Source organism: Gekko japonicus, unplaced genomic scaffold, assembly GCF_001447785.1.
Source record: "Gekko japonicus isolate JY-2015 unplaced genomic scaffold, Gekko_japonicus_V1.1 scaffold205, whole genome shotgun sequence".
NCBI lineage: Eukaryota > Metazoa > Chordata > Lepidosauria > Squamata > Gekkonidae > Gekko > Gekko japonicus.
This window is the reverse complement of record NW_015175976.1, coordinates 1,388,478-1,407,434: the sequence shown is the minus strand read 5'-3', so window position 1 is coordinate 1,407,434 and position 18,957 is coordinate 1,388,478.

Genomic DNA, 18,957 nt, shown 5'->3' with positions numbered 1-18,957 from the left:
ACAATGAGATAGCCCCAGGTATACTGTCCTAAGGAAAGAGAAACATGTGCACATGATGGATAAACAACAAAAACAAATACAGCTAAGGTGGCTCGGAGAAGTATTGGCTGCCTATGGTTATCCTACAAATTCAAGGCTGAGATGAGATTTGAACCATAGACTTATCCTTCAAGACACCATGCTACACTAATTAATTTCTGTTTAACATTTCTTGTGGCTATTACAACACAGCTTTTGAGGAGGAAAACTTTGCATGGGAACTGACTCTTTATGGCCACCATGCATCAAGCCCTCACCACATTCATAATGTCTAGTAGAACGTCTAGTAGAATGTCTCCTGATGTCACCACATTCAGCACTTTCTGCCTGTGCCAGTGAGAAGGTGGGTGGGGAAACATGGAAATGCGGAACATCATGAAGTCACAATATGTGGTAAGTTCTATTAGAACTTACTGAGGAGGAAGGGGAATGAGACACACCAGAGACACCATAACATCTACTTTTGGTCTATAGTAAGTGGCACTGATCTTTATGGATGAGTGGAGATTTTGAACCCAGATTTTTCTGGCCCTCATCTAATATTGCATTTTTTGCAGTGGGTTTATGGTATACCCTGCTCAATATACCCACTTATGTAATATTTCCTGAATCTAAATACATTCCTCTTCCATGGGTAAATTTCATGCTTTTCAAAGCGTGTCTTGGTAACTTGAGTTTCATTGTCATTCCGAATCCTTTATTAAATCTTTTGGTTGGTAAGAGCACATTTGGATCACCTTGACCCAACATCCACACCTCTAGTAGCTATGAAATTGTTCTCTCTTCTTCACGGCCCAGTGTGAGCAATCAGTCATAAGGCAAATTAAAGAACAGAGAAACTTAAGCGCTGTAGTTTCACAAAAACGCTGTTCTTGTCAGATCTCTACTAGCAACGTCATAGCTCAGTGAGCAATTGCCAGCTTCCCAGTGTATCTCCTGAGAACTGTCACACTCCTCATCCATCATAATTGAGGCAGTCCACCTGCTGTGGGGGATGGGGGTCAACCTTTCCATTGTAATGATTGCTGAGATGCAATAGATACCTCTTGTCACCCATTCATGTTTATGCAAGTCTTTGATTGGCAAAGGTCAAAATGGAAGCTTCTGGTCTGATACTTTTGGTAGGCAAGGAGTTGCTGATGGTCAGGTTGCTATCACAGGTTGGGTTTCTGATCATCCATGGTCCTCACAGATAATTCTGTAGGGGATGAGGTAGAGGCTGAAGGGATGGTGAATATAAATCAACAATAAGCCTTTTGTGGTTTAGAGGATAATTTTAACTTAATGTCACATGAGAACACTAGGTACTTCCAAGGTGTTTTCTTTTGTTTTTGCCTTCAATTCACAGCCAATTTAGGGTAGAGTTTTCAAGGCAAAATACCAGAGGTGGTTTGCCATTGTTTGCCTCTGAGTAGCAACTCTGGTATTCCTTCATGTTCTCCCATCCAAATACTAACCAGGGTTGACCCTGCTAAGCTTCTGAGACCTGATGAGATAGGCCTAGCCTGGACTTTCCAGTTCAGGGCTTCTTTTTGGTAGAGATGTAAAAATTGCATCCCCGTTAGTGGAGACACTGCTGTGGGGACACAGAGGAGTTTGTAGCACTAAGAATTCTGAAAACTGCTTTCCTCATGGTGGAAACTCTGCAGTTGCTTTGCCGAAGTCAAATAGCTAACAGCATTTAAAAAACCAACAACTTCCATGTGTTTCAAGATTTACCACAACAATTCAATTATGGCCCCGTTCATACGGAGGATGTGCCACGCTAAAGGCACGAATGTCACGCGAATTTTTGGTATGTGATCACACCGCAATATCTGGGAAGCGTAGTGCACCCATGGCCAACCTGTGGCATCCCACTGAAGACGTGCAGTAAAAAAGTACCGTGGAAACTGCACTAGTATCCGGAAAACGTGGGGCAGGGGCGGGCGTGTGATCGCGGGAGCGCTAGTATCCAGTGGCATCCAGCGCCCATCTATGCCCCATAGCAAACCTGATGTTTTTCGTAAGCGCATGCGCACAAACACATAATTGAAAGCAGTGCTGCTCCGTGGAACTGCGCATGCACACAAAGCTAAACGCTTGCCATGCCGCTTCTTTGCCATGCTCCAGCATCGCCGTGTGATCACCAGCTAACAGCCTAAGCACGAAGCCTCAGGGGGCCGTCTGATCGGGCTACCACACTTTATTTTGCTCCGGGGCAAACAGCCACGCCTCCCCCCGCGTTATCTGGCCCATGTGACTGGGGCCTATAAACATTTTCAGAAGTTAACATAGAAGTTAATATAGAAGATACCTGTGAAGAAAACTACCCACGGTATGCACACATGCCTAGTAATAATGGACACGTAGTAACTAGTGCATACAACTAAAATGTTTTGAGGGTGATGAATTATATGGGTGTCTTATAAGAGAGAACTTAAATAAAACTTTGAGGGAATTCACTGTTAGCTCTGCCCTGTACCATTGATGACTGTGTTTTTCCCCTCAAGGAAAGCGGGATTTGCCCCCTCAGCCTACAGTCCTGCTGCCTACAGATCTTACATTATTCCATAGAAAGCAATAAATGTAGGAGATTGTAACTCTGTATGAAAGAGGATCTGGGAGGGGAAGGGTTAAGAGAATTCTCTCACTCGGGGACACTTGGCAGTTGGTCCCACCCTCTCATGGGTTAGATGTTGAGCCCCTTTGGTCCTTACCTGCCTTCTGTTTTCATCATATATAGGACTTCTCTTCTTCTCTCTCTTACCTCAGCTTGGAGCTGTAGCAAGTTAACCTTTTGAAGTTAATCTGTTCAATATAAGTTTAATGTACCTACATGAATATGTCATGTAAGATGTGCTTCTATTTTTGTAACTAAAAAAAATATTCTCTTGTTACTACTGGAGTCAATTCATCTTTGTAATTTGTTTGAACAGCATATTCCCTTAACTTGGAAACATGGAGGACTGTGGGTACTGTGTAAAGCTTCTATGTTTCCAAGTAAATTATTTTTCCCCCACATTTATCCCAATAATAAAAGTCATTAAGAACTTTTCTGAACTGTATGACCTCATCCTTTAATCTTTATAGCTCTGCTTTATGTGACATCTATTGGCCACACGAGTGTGTGACTTAAGCAATGTTAGTGTGCAATGGAAATATGTGGATAATATTTTCTACATTCGCATACATACAAAACCAGGAAGACTATTCTCAGCTTCCACCTTTATTTTCTCTGGGACCCAACGATCCAAAACACTGTCCCACTGAAAAATATATGGATATTCCATGGATCTGGTATTTAAAGACCAGAATAAACGTCATTTGAATTTGATTAAGTATACATGTCTTCATACTCTAGGGATGGTACACAGTTATTATGGTTTCTCAGCTCAGTGGTACTACATACAGGTTATCCACTGCATAAGCAATATTCTCTCCAGACTGTAAGAAACCTCAAGGAAGTGTCTGTGTACAAGGAACACCATATGATCGACACAGCTGAGGAAGTGCAGCCATTCGAAGATTAATATGTTGACCGGGTAGACCATTAGCAACAGCTAACGAAACACACAGCCTTAGCTCAGCAAACCCCCAAATACATTGCTTTCTATCCTAAGCACTCCCCTCTGCCATGTGTTTAAGTCTTTCTCCAGCCACAGAATCTACTTTCTTCAGATGAGGTCGTTCTAACCATTTTAAGACAATGGCATCTACTGACTGATCCGCAAACCTTGTGAAGTGGAACTTTTCTGGTCTCCCCCCCATCCCACTGCAGCTGCCTGACAATACCAGAATATTGTTTTGCATGGGTACTGCGATATTTGGTTAATATAGCAGAGTTTACCAGTCATAGAAGCATGGCACTGCATGCAGTTAGATAAAGTCCCAAGCAGTATAGTGCAAAAGTAAAACTTACATTTTATTCACGCAGATTCAGTTCACATTCAGGTTGCAGCTGGGTGCGGATGAAGAGGGAGAGAGAGAGAGAGAGAGAGAGAGAGAGAGAGAGAGAGAATTCCCTATCACAAGTGGCCAGCTAAATCTGACCTCATGTATGCAGAAGTATGAGAACATTACTTCTACAGCAGAGAACTGTAGATGCGTCTGACTCCACGTGGACAGGTGGAGACAAAGAACACAGGACTAGAGGAGAGGTCAGAGAGCAGCTCCCAGGTTGAGAAAAAAAGAGAGGCATCCCATTTAGGAGATAACAACATGTGATGTAGCGCCCTCCCTCCAGTGTCTAGGTATGCAGAGTCATTTACTCCAAAAGGGTGAGCAGTGGACCCCCCACAACCAGTACAGGGGGTAAACTGAGGGTCTGCAGTGGGAAGGCAGGGGGGAAATTGGAAGAAGTCACCTCATCCTCCTCTTCTGAAGACTTTAAGACTCTGGGCTTCTGGGCTTGCCTGGTTAAATGCATGCTACTGAGAAGAACTGGCTCCTTTTTTCGTCTTCTGCATATAATTTATGGTAGCTGCTTATTTGAGGGTCTGTTCCCTTCCTCGTGGTCTGTAAATGTTATGACATTCTGATCTTCAGGGCTTTTGCATCTTATTAGATTTATCTTTGCATATATTAAGCCTAACTGCAGTGAAATTTATGGTAATGGTGAATTCTACAAACTGCACGGAACAGGAAATATCGAAGTCACAATTTATACACACTTCTTGCTAACGCTGCAGTATTTGCAGGCTGACTAACATTTTTCTAAGTTTGTGCTTTTCAAGCAGTGTTCAAAGATCATGTTTAAAGGCAGGAGTAAATCTGTCAGAAGCCAAGGTTTGGAGGCTAAAACCTCTAGGGCACAGTCCTACCTCGGGAGAGGACACAGCTTCTGCATGTGGAGGGGACTCCATATGCCTTAGCAGAACACTGTTGTTGTTTTCTCCCCTATCCAAGGCATACAAGGTGGCATCAAGCAAAAAACCAAGGTAGTCTAGGGCAGTGATTCCCAGCCTTTTCAGTATGGTGACCCACAGGTCCAAATTTATGTTGTATGGTGACCCACCCAAGGCTGACCCAAGATTTTTTGGCACCCTATGCAGACTACCCTGACAACGATCTGGTTTAGCTTTCCATTTCCTATTGTGGCTAACCAGGAGTTTTTGAGAAACCAACAAACATTGCAATATGGGCACAGTTGCCCCCAGTATGAACCCCAGGCAAGTGACATTCTGTCACCCACAGCCTTTGCATATTTCATTTATTTATTTATTAGTATTTTTACCCCGCCCTCCCCACGAGCGGGCTCAGGGCGGCTTACAAGAGGGCAACAATGCCCACATATAAAACAAGATTAAAACAGCTTAAAACAAAAATAAAATCATTGAATCACAAAAGTAAAGTGCTCTATAAAGAACAAGATGGTCTTCCAATGGTAGGTGCCGGATCTTTCATTGGAGGTAGATAGTGTCCTCTAGCTGGTACGCGGCCAGTCCAGTGGTACCAACCCAGCGCGGTATCATGGCAGATCTTCAATGGCCGTCCTCTTACCCAGTTGTTACCCGCGCCATTGGTGGTGGTGGTGGTAGTGGCTGATCCTACGTAAACGCCTGGCGGAAGAGCTCCATCTTGCAGGCCCTGCAGAACTGTATGAGGTCTTGCAGGGCCCTGATCTCCTCCGGGAGCTCATTCCACCAGGTAAGAGCTGCCACTGAAAAGGATCTGGCCCTAGTTGCGGCAAGCCTTGCCTCCTGGGGGCCTGGAATCACCAGGCGATGTTGAGTCCCCGACCGAAGTGCTCTTGAGGGTACGTATGGGGAAAGGCGGTCCCTCAGGTATGTCAGACCCTGGCCAGGCCAGTCTTTGTTACAGCCCAGCCTTTGACCATCATCTTTCTCCATTACTCCCTCTAATCCCCCTAAGAGTTTAAGAAACTCACTCTAGTAAGCATCAAGACACATTTTACTTGATCAACATGTAAATGCAGTGAAGGGGGGGGGAAACCCAGCTAATGTATGACATGGAAGATATTGTTTCCAGGGTCAGATTTTGGTTTCCAAAATACAAAAGAGCCATGGAAAAGATAGGGAACAGCCACTGGGGACGGCTGGCCTGTGACCACTTTTGGATCCCAACTCACTAGTTAGGAAACACTGCTTCCCATATCCTTATACAGAGAGTGCTAACTCTAGGTGTTTTTAGATAGAGACCTTGGGCAATCCATCTAGCACTCTACTATCTCACCCTTCCACCAAGGAAGAATAGCACCTTCCTTCATTTTTATCTTGACAAGAACCCTGTGAGGAAGGTCAGGTTGAAAGTGTGTGACTGGTCTAAGGTCACCAAGTCAACTTCATGGCAGACTGGGGATCAAAACCCAAGTCTCCCAGATCCTAGCCCAACACTAAAGCTGTTATAACCACAGTGGTTCCCAAGATGCTCTCTCCCCTGACTGTGTCAACATCTACACAGCAGCCCACTCATTGGCTTGTCCCTCTGGGCCCAATCCAGACTGCTCACAGAGAGAGCAAGTATGAACTGCTCCTTCTCCTGTCATTGCTCATTCTCATTAGAAGGAAGTGGGCATTAACCACAAAGGGGATAAATGGAGCCAGAGGGTTTCAAGGGGTGGTAGTGGGCCCCCTGTTGGGGTGTGGGCCTTGACAGGTATACCTTACAATGCCTGCCCGTGATAACAGCCTGAGGTTGCCAGCTCCTGGTTTAAGGTTGCCAGGTCTGGTTTGGAAAACACTTGGAGACTTTGGGGGTGGATCCGGGAGAGGGTGGAGTTTGGGGAGGGGAGGGGCCTCAGCATGGTCCAATGCCATAGAGTCCACCCTTCAAAGCAGCCATTTTCTCCAGGGGAGCTGATCCCTGTCAGCTGGAGATCAGTTGAAAAAGCGGGAGATCCCCAGGCCCCTCCTGGAGGCTGGCAACCCTATCCTAGTAGGGAAATTCCTAGAGATTTGGGAGTGAAGCCTGGGGAGGGGAGGGACTTCAGTGGGGTAAAAGGTAAAGGTTCCCTCGCTCAACAGCCAGTCGAATCCGACTCTAGGGTTGCGGTGCTCATCTCAGTTTCAAAGCCGAAGAGCCAGCGCTGTCCAAAGACGTTTCTGTGGTCATGTGGCCGGCATGAATAAAGACCAAGGCACACGGAACGCTGTTACCTTCCCACTGAAGTGGTACCTATTTATCTACTTGCAATTTCTTGCTTTCAAACTGCTAAGTTGGCAGGAGCTGGAACTAGAGATGGGAGCTCACTCCGTCATGCGGCAACCCGGGTCTTGAACTGCTGAACTACCAACCTCCCACAGCCTGCAGTTCAGCGTCTTAACGAGCCACCGCAGTGGGGTATAATGCTATAAAGTCCACCCTCCAAAGCAGTCATTTTCTCCAGAAAATCTGATCTCTGCTGTCTGGAGATATCAGTTGTAATTCTGGGAAATCTCCAGGCCAAACCTGGAGGTGATGACCTCATACCAGCCCCTGATTCAGTTTTATTTCTCTTGGGGGTGAGAACAGTACTTAAGCTCTGGGGTGTGAGTGACTAGAGTGAGCAGAAAGGGATGGGGAGAACACCCTCACAGCCACCCATTCCACATAGCTGCCCTTTGCTCAACTTGTCTGTAGGTGCCAAGGGGGGACGATGGGGAACTGCACAACTCTTCTAAGTTTTATGGGATCACATCAAAAGCAGGACCCGCAGAGAAGGGCTGTGCCCTTAGTTTTTAGCTTTGAATAGGGGTCCCTCCCTTTCCCTGTTAACAGCCTACAAGCCATATGTCAGAGTATTTTATGAGTAATTCATGGCTTTTTTTTTTAGTGTAATGTGAATTCCACAAAGGAGATGCAACAGTCCTGCACATTATAATGCAAGTGATTAATTTTGTCGGCACGCAAAAAATCCAAATCAGAATATTTTAATGAAATATCGACTCTATATTTTCTTAGCAACCGCATCAGTATTCTTTTACATTTGCTTACCTTGCTGAAGGCAAATTTCTGAAAGGCAGATTTGTTTGCTCAAAACGGGGAGGCAGAATGCTGCTGGGAGGGGGGAAAAGGCTTCAAAATGGTGTTTGCCCCACTGTGGCAGTTCATGCAATATGGGACTTAGCATTCAGAAGGTGGAAATTTCAGTTACTTTTCACACAGTCTCTCACCCACTCCTAGAATGACAAAAGAAGCTTAAAAGAAGTTGATGTCTAATCAAACCAACAGAATTTTAAACTCATTAAACTAGCCAACTTAAAGTGTAAGTCTCCCTCAGGTGCCTCTGCCTTTCTCCTTGGGTGTTAGGAACTGCCAAGGTTTCAATAGGAGTGAAAAGTACTGAGAACGTTGAGTGATTTCAGCCAAGTACTTTTATTAAGCAGTACCGGGTACGCATGGTCCTGTAGCGCTTTATTTAGAGTGCACTTGTAGTCCGCACAGATCCTGACGTCCCCGTTCGGCTTAATGGATGTGACGATCGGGGTCTCCCACCGGGCGGACGCCACTGGTTCCAACACCCCCTGGGCCACCAACCGGTCCAGCTCCGCCTCGATCTTCGGTCTCATCGCGATGGGTGGGAGCCGGGCCTTTATCCGGATGGGGCGGACCGCTGGATCCAGGTCCAGGGAGATGGGTGCCCCTGTGAATCTGCCGAGGGACCCATCGAAAACCTGTGGAAACTCATTGCAAACGTCCGTAAAATCTTCCCGCTGCAACTGGTGGAGCCCTCCTATGGTCAAACCCAGTGGCTTAAACCAGGACATCCCTAGTAGGCTGGAAAGCCGGCTGCCCACCACCAGAATGTCTAGAGGTCCCTTGAAGTTGTGGAGCGCAGCGGGGCTCCCGGTGGCGATATGAAGCTCGGTCCGCGGTTCGCTGGCTGGCTGATGGAGCGAGGCACTTGCGATGAGCGGAGATTACGAGACGAAGCGGCGGACACGTTGGTGGTCTCGGTCGGAGCTCGGTGCAGGCTTGATCTCGTCCGGGTCCTGTTCAGGGGAGGTAGAATCCCACCTTCGTCACCAGTGAAAAGTACTGAGAACGTTGAGTGATTTCAGCCAAGTACTTTTATTAAGCAGGAACAAGACAAAGGTAAGCCGGCTCGCAGGCCGGTTTATATGCTCAGAAACCCACCCCCTAAAACACACCCACTAAGACCCTATAGGCTATTTACAGTGTCCCTCTGATAGGTGCGGGCTAGGATCCGCTGGACTAATGTTCTCCTGGAAGTGAAGCTTTGCTGTTCGGCCTGACTGCATGGCCCAACGGTCGTGCACGTGGTCATGGCGGAGTACATTACAAGGAGTGTCGTGGATCAGTTGTTAGCTGCCTCACTGAATGTGCCACCAAAGTTACATGACGGAGGAGGGAACTGCAGACTCTACAGCACACATACTAAACTAAGGAGATGGCAACAGAGGTTATGTGTTCAATCAAGATCCAAGGGCATGATGAACCCTGCTGGACCAGGCCGTCCAGCCTATCACCTGCCTCCCACAGCTAGTGTTCTGTCCCTTTAAGAGAGGCTAATGAGATATTATTACTTACCAAGTGATATTATTTAGCTCCAAGCTTTGGAAAAGCTTCCGTTCTCCATTCCAGGCACTAAGAACTTTTCTTTTAATGGGGCAGGACATTTTTCTCCAGCCCACTTGGCAACGCTACCTACGGCAGCCAGTCACGTCCCCTCCACAACCAACACAAGCAGAACACGAAGTATTTTCACTTTTATTGTGCTTCGTTTGCTGTATTTCCCCCCCCATACTAACACTTTGTACCAACAAATTATATTATTTAGGATGAGGGACCAGGAGAAGGAAAGGAGAAAGTGAGGACACGTAAGAGAGGACTGAGTTCTTTTGTATTGTGGGGAGCGGACTGAACAGTAGGTAAGGTTTTGTTTTATTTACCTGGGACTTAAAGATGAGGGAAGAATATGCCTCTATTTATTTAATTATGGACACAGGGAAAATGTGATAATAGGAATCAGATGAACCTGAGAAGGGGACTTCTAAATGTGGCCAGAATATAGAATCACTGAGTTAGAAAGAAGTAGGGTTGCAAGTGCTGCCTCAGCAAATGCTGGGAGATTTTTACAGTGGTGGCTGGGGTGGGTGTGATATAACTTCTAAGTGATGATCTAGGAATTTCCCCTAATCTCTATGGTGAAGTCCATAGAGACATGGGGAAATTCCTAGAGCATTGTTGTGGATGCCATTTCCATCCCTCAGTTTCTCAAGAGTTGGGGGCACTGGGCCAAGGTTTGCTCACTGCAAGCAGGGAAATGGGAAGCCTAGACAGAAATACAAGTGAAGGAGGAGGAGATTGGATTTATACCCCACCCTTCACTCGGAGTCTCAGAGCTGCTTACAAACTCCTTTCACTTCCCCTTCCCACAACAGACACCCTGCAAGTTAGGTGGGGCTGAGAGAGCTCTTTCCAGAACAGCTCTAACAGAACTATGGCTTGCCCAAGGTCATCCAGCAGCTGCAAGTGGAGGAGTGGGGAATCAAACCTGATTCTCCCACATTAAAGTCCATGCATTTAATCACTACACCAAACTGTCCCCCAAAACCAAACTGGTGTTACAAGTCTGCACCTTGCAGGATCATATCATGGTCACACATGAATACCAAAGTGCTTCTAAAGGAATAATCACATTTGAGCTGAAACACAGGGTGATGAGAGAAGGAGAATTCTGCCTCCTTCCATCACTGAAGTTGCGACTTTCAGTTATTTATTTATTTATTGTATTTATAACCCGCCCTCCCCGCAATCCAAACCAAAAGGGGCTTCTCAAACAAACATCTCATCAAACATCAAACACCTCTACAAGGGCAAGAAATGGCAAAACAATTTCCTGTTTCCTGGCACAAACCATTGATTCGACAATTTCCTAGTGTACCAATTTGGTTATCAGCAGCAGGTTGTCAACACCGAAAGTCAAATCACAACAGCAAGTGTTAATTTATCCTAATGAGTGGGATATTCCTATAGAATTAGTAACTTTTGCAAATAAGAGTGAGTAAACATAAAAGCAGAGGTGATCTGTGCATTGCAAAATGGGTGTGCATGCATTTATTTTGGCCTCTTTCCACCTAACTTTAATTAAGGTCAAGTAAACAGTTTACAATGAATTATTTATCATATGCATATAATCTCACAAAATAACTGCACGTCACTTCCAATTTTCAGTAAAGTTACTCAGTGCGGTGGTCAGGCAAATCTTTTGCATGGGGATGGGGAAGCATCTAACTTAATTACTATTTGAGTTGGGTTGGCCAGATACTCGGAGTGTTGCTGCAGAAGTGAGCAAACAAACCTAAGCAAATACAGCCCCAATGTGTTACTACAGGACCCCAGAGAACATTTGTGTAACTATGAAAATGAGAGGCAGGTCAACCTACACAAAGACTTGAAGACCATTGTATACATCCTGGGCAACTACTACAACTTTCTTCAAAGTAAGTTAATAGATATACTTCTCACACATATTACGAGTCTGTACCTTGCAGGATCATATCATGGTCACACATGAATACATATAGAATGGGTCTCCAGGTTCTCATGTAGACGTCTCTCACATCACAGAACAGGCAGCTAACACTCTTCATGACATGGAAGTAAATAATATTCCATTAAAAGGTAAAGGTTCCCTTGCTCGAAAGCCAGTCGAATCCGACTCTAGGGTTGCGGTGCTCATCTCCGTTTCAAAGCCAAAGAGCCAGCGCTGTCCGAAGACGTTTCCGTGGTCATGTGGCCGGCATGACTAAACACCAAGGCGCACAGAACGCTGTTACCTTCCCACTGAAGTGGTACCTATTTATCAACTTGCAATTTCTTGCTTTCGAACTGCTAGGTTGGCAGGAGCTGGAACTAGAGACGGGATTAAGTCTCTACTAAAGAGAGTGGGCCCCGACCTGGATAGCCCAAGCTAGTTTGATCTCATCAGAACTCAGAAGCTAAGCAGGGTCGGCCCTGGTCAGTGCTTGGATGGGAGACCACCAAGGAAGAGCAGGGCTGCTACACAGAGGCAGGCAGTGGCAAACCACCTCTGCACATCTCTGGCCTTGGAAACCCCATGGGGTCACCATGTCAGCTGCGACTTGATGGCAAAATAAATAAATAAATAAAGGGGACAGGACATTTTCCTCCAGACAACCCTGGCAGTAACAGAGTTCCCCTTGGAGTAAATCACTTTCCTGTCTGACTTAAACTGAATTACAGACCCCTTAAACACCCTGAAGTCAAACCTCCCTCCATTACCATGTTTGGGAACCCATCCTTTCGTATTGTTGATCCAGATTTTTCTTGCTGCCCACTGCCATCTTCTGGAACAGGTCATCAACACCCACTTTACAGGTATTTCCACCTGGCGGTCATTCATCCACCAACCATTACTGTAGTCCTGCCTTATTTGATGCGATTTTTAAAAGGCATAAGAGAAGTGTGATACTTTTAATCATCCTGAACTGGTAACTGTGAAACAGCTTTGGAGAAGCAGAGAGAAAACTGCATGGGCAGGATCCAGCCCAAACAAGATGTCTTAAGCCCTGTGGATTTCAGTGCAGTGCAATCCTAAAACGGGATGAACCTTTCTAAATTAGTTGAAGTCAATGGGTTTAGAAGGCTGTAACTCTGTTTTGGATTGCATTGTCGGCCACAAGATGAAACATCTTCCATTGAAGTCAGTAGACAGTGGCAGACCATGCTATAGAATTTTCATGAAGTCCTGTGAACCGTCCTTATCTGTTCATGCAGCTTTAAGGGAAAATGAACATGTGGTTTATAAAGAAAGCAAAAAGAAACTTGGGACGTGGAAAATATATAACAAATTAAATTAATCTACACAGTATAAATTAACATCTAGATCTGATGAAGGTCTATTGAACAGCACTGGACAAAACTGCAACTATGCACACAAGCCAGTCTTCACCTTTAGGTATTTCGCCAGCCTGTAATGCTCCACTTTCAACTACCTGTTGTTCTCCCTGTCTTTAATTGCTTGCATACTTTTCACTGAAAAGTTTTGACATATGGCTTTGTCAGTGGGGAGAAGTCATACAGGGGTGCTTCTATGGGCTTCTCATCTAGCATAATGCTTAATTCTAAAGAATCCATCATTTTTTTGCTGTCGACGAGTCACAGCTGACTTATGGTGACAATGTGGAGTTTTCAAGGCAAGAGGCAAACAGAGGTGGTTTGCCATTGCCTGCCTCTGCGTTAGGGCCATTTTATTCCTTGGTGGGCTCCCATCCATATATTGACAAGGGCCAACTCTGCTTAGCTTCTGAGATATGACAAGATTGGGCTAGCCTGGGCTGTCCAAGTCAGGGCAAAGAATCTAACACTCTCAGTTCTAAAGAAAACCCCCTTCCTGTGCACCTCAGCTACTTTCTAGAAACCCTCTGATTTTTGAGGCCTTTTCTGGCATTCAATTCATCTTGCAGGCAAGACTCTTTCTCCAGCTGTTGGGAATCCCAAATACTCCTATCCACCAGTATTCTACAGAGTTGATAGCGGATGAGAGAAATATTGCAATTTATTGTCACCTGCTTTGTATTCTCTTCAAGAGTGGGGGGGGGGGCTGCAAGCTAGATTTGCCAGGTCTCTCCTGACAACTGGCAAGGGATGGGGGAGACTCACCATTATAATGAAGAAGGCCTAGGCCATGTTGCCACTATCACACAGGAAGTGAAGTCATCATGCCAGTGACCTCTGGGTGACACTCTGGTATTCGGACAAAAACTCTATGGTAACACCAGCTTCTACTATAGAGCTTTTGCCCAAATACCAGAGTGTTGCTCAGAAGTCACTGACATGATGATATAACTTCCTGTGTAACATGGGCAATGTAGCCTAGGCCTTCTTTCTACTGATATGTCCTCCCACCGGCCAGTTGATCTGTGGCTGAGGGGACAGGGCCTGGCAGTCCCCCCCCAGCTCCACCAGGGGAGTGTCTGGCAATCTTACTACAGGCCCACTCTTCAGGTCAAGAATATGAGCACAAGGGATGGCTGAACTCTCTTCTACTGATGCTCTTGATCCTGATCTAAATTAGGCCAATGTATATCTGGGAACTGGGTTCCCAGCATAGAACTCCACCAGGCATAGGTCTTAACTTGCCCACAAAGTAAAACCTAGCAGTGGATGGTTGATAGAGTGACATGACAGCACAATATCGACAATTAATATGCACAGACATGGAGAAGGACCCAGGGTAAACATAACATGTGCCATGATGTTCACTGAGTGAATTAGGGACACTCACTCTTTCTACTGAACCGACCTCACAGAGTGGTTGTGAGGATACAATGAGGAATGGTTATAACCACGTATATTGCTCTGAGTTCCTTGGGAGAGGGGGTGGGATAAAAATGCACTAGGAAGATTGACTTGGGCTGCGATCACATGCTCCTTTAGATCCAACATAGGTGCGAATGCCTGACAGATCTAAAAGGAGCGATCAGACAGCAACATCTGGGAAGCAACCCACAGTTGTTGGCAACCCATCCTTCTCCGCCATGGAAGCAGAGTTAAAAGACACTGGGGAAAGTCCGGTGTTATCTGGATAAGGCGGGCCATGGGCAGACTTTCCCCTGTCTGACCGCTCAAGCATGCTCTCATGCTGTTGGGATGGTCTGATAAGGCCATCCCGACTCTGTGCCATGCTTTCTCCCCCCCCCCCACTTCGCAGTATGCGCATCATCACATACTCCATAGGGGGCCCTCAGTGTGGAGGTGTGATTCCTCATTTATGCGCAAGGAAAACAAATGACAAAAAAACCCTACTTACCCACAGTTGCATCTGATCATGATGACAGGCTAAGCCTGCAGCTTCAAAGGGCTGTGTGATCTCACAACTGCATGCCAAATTCCTCTGGAGGAAATTGCCTTGCTTCCCCTCTGCTTCAACTGGCGCATGTGACCGCAGCCTGGCAGTTGTATTTGTTCCACATAGAACATGTCCAAGCCCTTTAGGTGCAGCTGAAGAGCGTGTAGAAGATTTGGCTTAGATTATTGGTGGTCAATGGAGCATCTCTGGTCAATAGACTTAAAGTCCACTTTTGATACAGACAGGAAGATATGCTAGGCATGGAGGCTAACCCAACATTCTAGTTTTTCTACTTCCCCCTAATCTCTCACCGTTTTTTGTCAGCTGGAGAAAAACGCTATCAAGTTTTCTGAAGCCCCTAAGATGATCTGACACCTTCAAGTGTATTTTTCTGTTAGTGGAGAAGGCACGGGAAATAATGTTTCTTTTCAAGAATCCCCTGTAGGTTTCTTCCCACAAATGCCCTGCACACCTCAAGAGTTTCCTCCTTGGCTTTTGCTGATGTCTAGGAAAGATATAGCAAAGAATCCATCAGAAAAGTAAAAATAATGAAGTGTCTCCCCCCACCCCCACAACTTCTGCGGCATCTGAGCTGTAGGATATCCTGAGCTGCAAGTCAATATTTGCTCATCATCCACCTTCTTCTTCTTAGACCAGCCTTGTTTTTCTTAAAAAAAATAATAAAACTCACTCTCATAGTAAAAGCAAAATGAATGTAAGCAAGCCATGGGCAAAGAAGAAATGCTGTGGTCCGGTATTATTCCAAAGTATTTAAGATTGATAGTCCACTCAATAATTATCCATAATAGGGTCAGTAGTTACAAGTGTTTAGTAGATGATGCACCCTGACCTGGATGGCCCAGGCTAGCCTGATCTCGCCAGAACTCAGAAGCTAAGCAAGGTTGACCCTGGTTAGTATTTGGATGGGGGACCACCAAGGAAAAACAGGGTCACTACACAGAGGCAGACAATGGCAAATCACCTCTGAACGTCTCTTGCCTTGACAATCCTATAGGGTCATCGTAAGTTGGCTGTGACTTGACTGCACTTTCCTCCACAGTAGATAATGCCACCCTGAACTGGATGGCCCAGGGTAGCCTGATCTTGTTAGATCTCAGAAGCTAAGCAGAGTTATCCCCGGTTAGTACTTGGATGCAGGGGTCATTTCTTGCAGGAGCGCACAGGAGCGGCGCTCCGGCAGTAAAAAGCCCAGGGGGCGGGCACATGCAGCAAGCCCCACCCCCTGCTCCCAGGAGCCCTCAGTCAGAGCAAGAAGCAGCCAGGTAACTTGCAGAGTCCCCACCCCCACCCCCCCGGTCCAAAACAATCCAGTGGCAACTTTAAGACCGAGTTTTATTCAGGTACAAACTCTCCCTCCTCTGCGAGGACAGATCTGCACATCCCCCCCCCAATAGCTAGGAATCCAAAACAGTTCAGTGAAGCCTGAGCAGTGGGTGTTGCCTTCTGACACACTTCTGGTGATGTCAGGGTGTGTGGCATATGCAAATAAGTTAAGCTAATGAGCTCCTGCACCTCTTTTTCTATGATGGGAGACCACCAAGGATGTCCATGGTTGCTACACAGAAGCAGGGAACAGCAAACCACCAGCTACTTTCAGGCCCCATCTTGAAACCCCAAGAATGTGGCCCACAATCCAACAGAGAGACGAATGTGTTTAAGCCCATTGAAATGAAAGGGATCATTGTGGGTTTGTAGCTTTGACAGTTATTATATTGAAAGAGACCAGTTGCTTTTTTTCTCAGGTATATTCTTATAACAAAAACCTGGCAAAACCACACATTGGTCAGGAATTCCCAGATGCTTTCAGCCATTTAGATTGATTCTTTTTAATACACACATGTCCATGTGCATTTTAAAAATGTTATCAGTAAAACAAATAGCAATTTTTCAATATGGGTTAAAATAAATACAAATTTAACCTTCTCCCACAGCCTCACATTTGGGCTAGGGATTAATAACAGGGCATGCTTAAATTATAAGGGTTTGTTTTGCTGTAAATGTTTCAATGTTTTCCAAGGCTTGAAAAACTGGGAAAGGATTGCCTGTGCATTTCAGGCTCATCGGTGCCTTCAGAATGTGTGATTTCCAAAATTGGCCTGATAATTGCCTACACACAAGAATGACACTAAAGCAAGTTGTTAACCAACATTTATTAGTACAGCTAGGATAAGTAAGAATATATATGTACCTAGATAAAATGTGAGTTTGTTAAATAATTAGAAATAGATAGTTTAAATGGTTGCTTTATTAAACAAAATTTACATCCCTAATTTGGGTCTCCAACATAAGAAGACAACTCCCATCCTTCGGCTTCTGTTCTGTGATTTCTTATGTTTCCCTTCAAAGGATTCTGTTCAACTCTCTGAATGCCTTCATTCCAAACCCAGCTGTATGTTCAGATGTACCCCATGAAAAGCAGCCAAGTTCTGAATGCGCGAGAGTCCTGAAGCTGTCCTCCAAACAAATCAAGAACCGTGGAAAGCTTGGAAGTGACATCATGCAGAAGAAGACGGAGAGATACTTGCAGAAGAAGAGGAGATTGGATTTATACCCCACTTCACTCAGAGCAGCTTACAAACTCCTTTCCCTTCCCCTCTCCAAGGTGGGTCTGAGAGAGCTCTTTCCAGAACAGTCCTTGAAAGAACAGCTGTGCCAGAACTATGGCTTGCCCAAGGTCATCCAGCATCTGCAAGTGGAGTAATGGGGAATCAAACCTGGTTCTCCCAGATTAGAGTCTGCACACTTAACCACTACACCAAACTGGCAACCAATGTTTTTTATTTATTATTTATTTATTTCATTGGACTTTTAGGCCACCCTTCCCTGCACATCAGGGCTCAGGGCGGGTAACAACACTGTTAAAATAGTGCCATAAATTAATTATTAAAAACAATTGTAATAACAATAAGTTTAAAAGTCAAGTCAGATGGCGATATAAGGCACAAGTAGTATAAGTTATCTAGGTGAGGTTGTGTAACCTGTGTGCCAATCAGGGGTCATTTCCTGCAGGAGCGCACAGGAGCGGAGCTCCGGCAGTAAAGAGCCCAGGGGGCGGGCACATGCAACAAGCCCCACCCCCTGCTCCCAGCAGCCCTCAGTCAGAGCAAGAAGCAGCCAGGTAAGTTGCAGATCCCCCGCCCCCCGGTCCAAAACAGTCTAGTGGCACCTTTAAGACCAAGTTTTATTTTGTTGCTTTCTGACACACTTCCGGTGATGTCAGGGGGTGTGGCATATGCAAATAAGTTACACTAATGAGTTCTACTAATGAGCTCCTGCACCTCTTTTTCTATGAAATGACCCCTGGTGCTGATGAATAAAACTCATACAGCGGTGAGGTGGATGGAAGAGAAGGGGCTGGGAGAGAAGGGTTGCCAGTGCCCCAGTCATGGTGGGGGTTCCCCCTACTTTTGTGCGCTCCTCCCCACTGCTGGCCAGCTAGCCAGTGGGGGAAAACTCCAGCCCACAAATGCCCCAAAACGTGGCATGATGGCGTCACCCAGAAGTTATGTCATCGTGCCGCCAACATCACATGGCGACACTCTAGTTTCTGGGCAACACTCTATAGTAAAACTGGGCACAAACAATACAGTTAACCAGAGCATCGCTGTGCAACGCCGGCAACACGATGACATCACTTCCGGGTGATGTCATTGCACTGTGCACACAAAGCGGAAGCTCCTGGGAAGGACCGTCGATCTCCCCGCTGGCAGACAGGTAGGACCTGGCAACCGTATGGGGGAGGCCAATTCACCCGTGGGCCTGGTGGAACATTTCTGTCTTGCTGGCCCCATGGAACTGCGTTTTTATGTCATCCACCCAATTTCTTCAAGTGAGTGGCTGAGATAAAAAAAGGAAAATTAGCTGAGCAAAGGAACAAGAGAGGAACGCCTGTTGTCCAGCAGCATCTTTTCCTTTCTCTGTTGGACATTCAGGGAAAGATCTTCAAGCTTTCCATGAATGTTGACTGTCCAGAAAGCACCAGATCCACAGTGACAGGGGCAGTATCCACACATTGCTGGATATTGTGATTCTGTAGTGCTCTAGCAGGCATCCACCACCTGGTTTTCCCATGTGGATAAGACCATCCAGGTGGTGAATGACTGCTGCTGTACAGGAGCAGCGCAAGATCCATCCGTAGT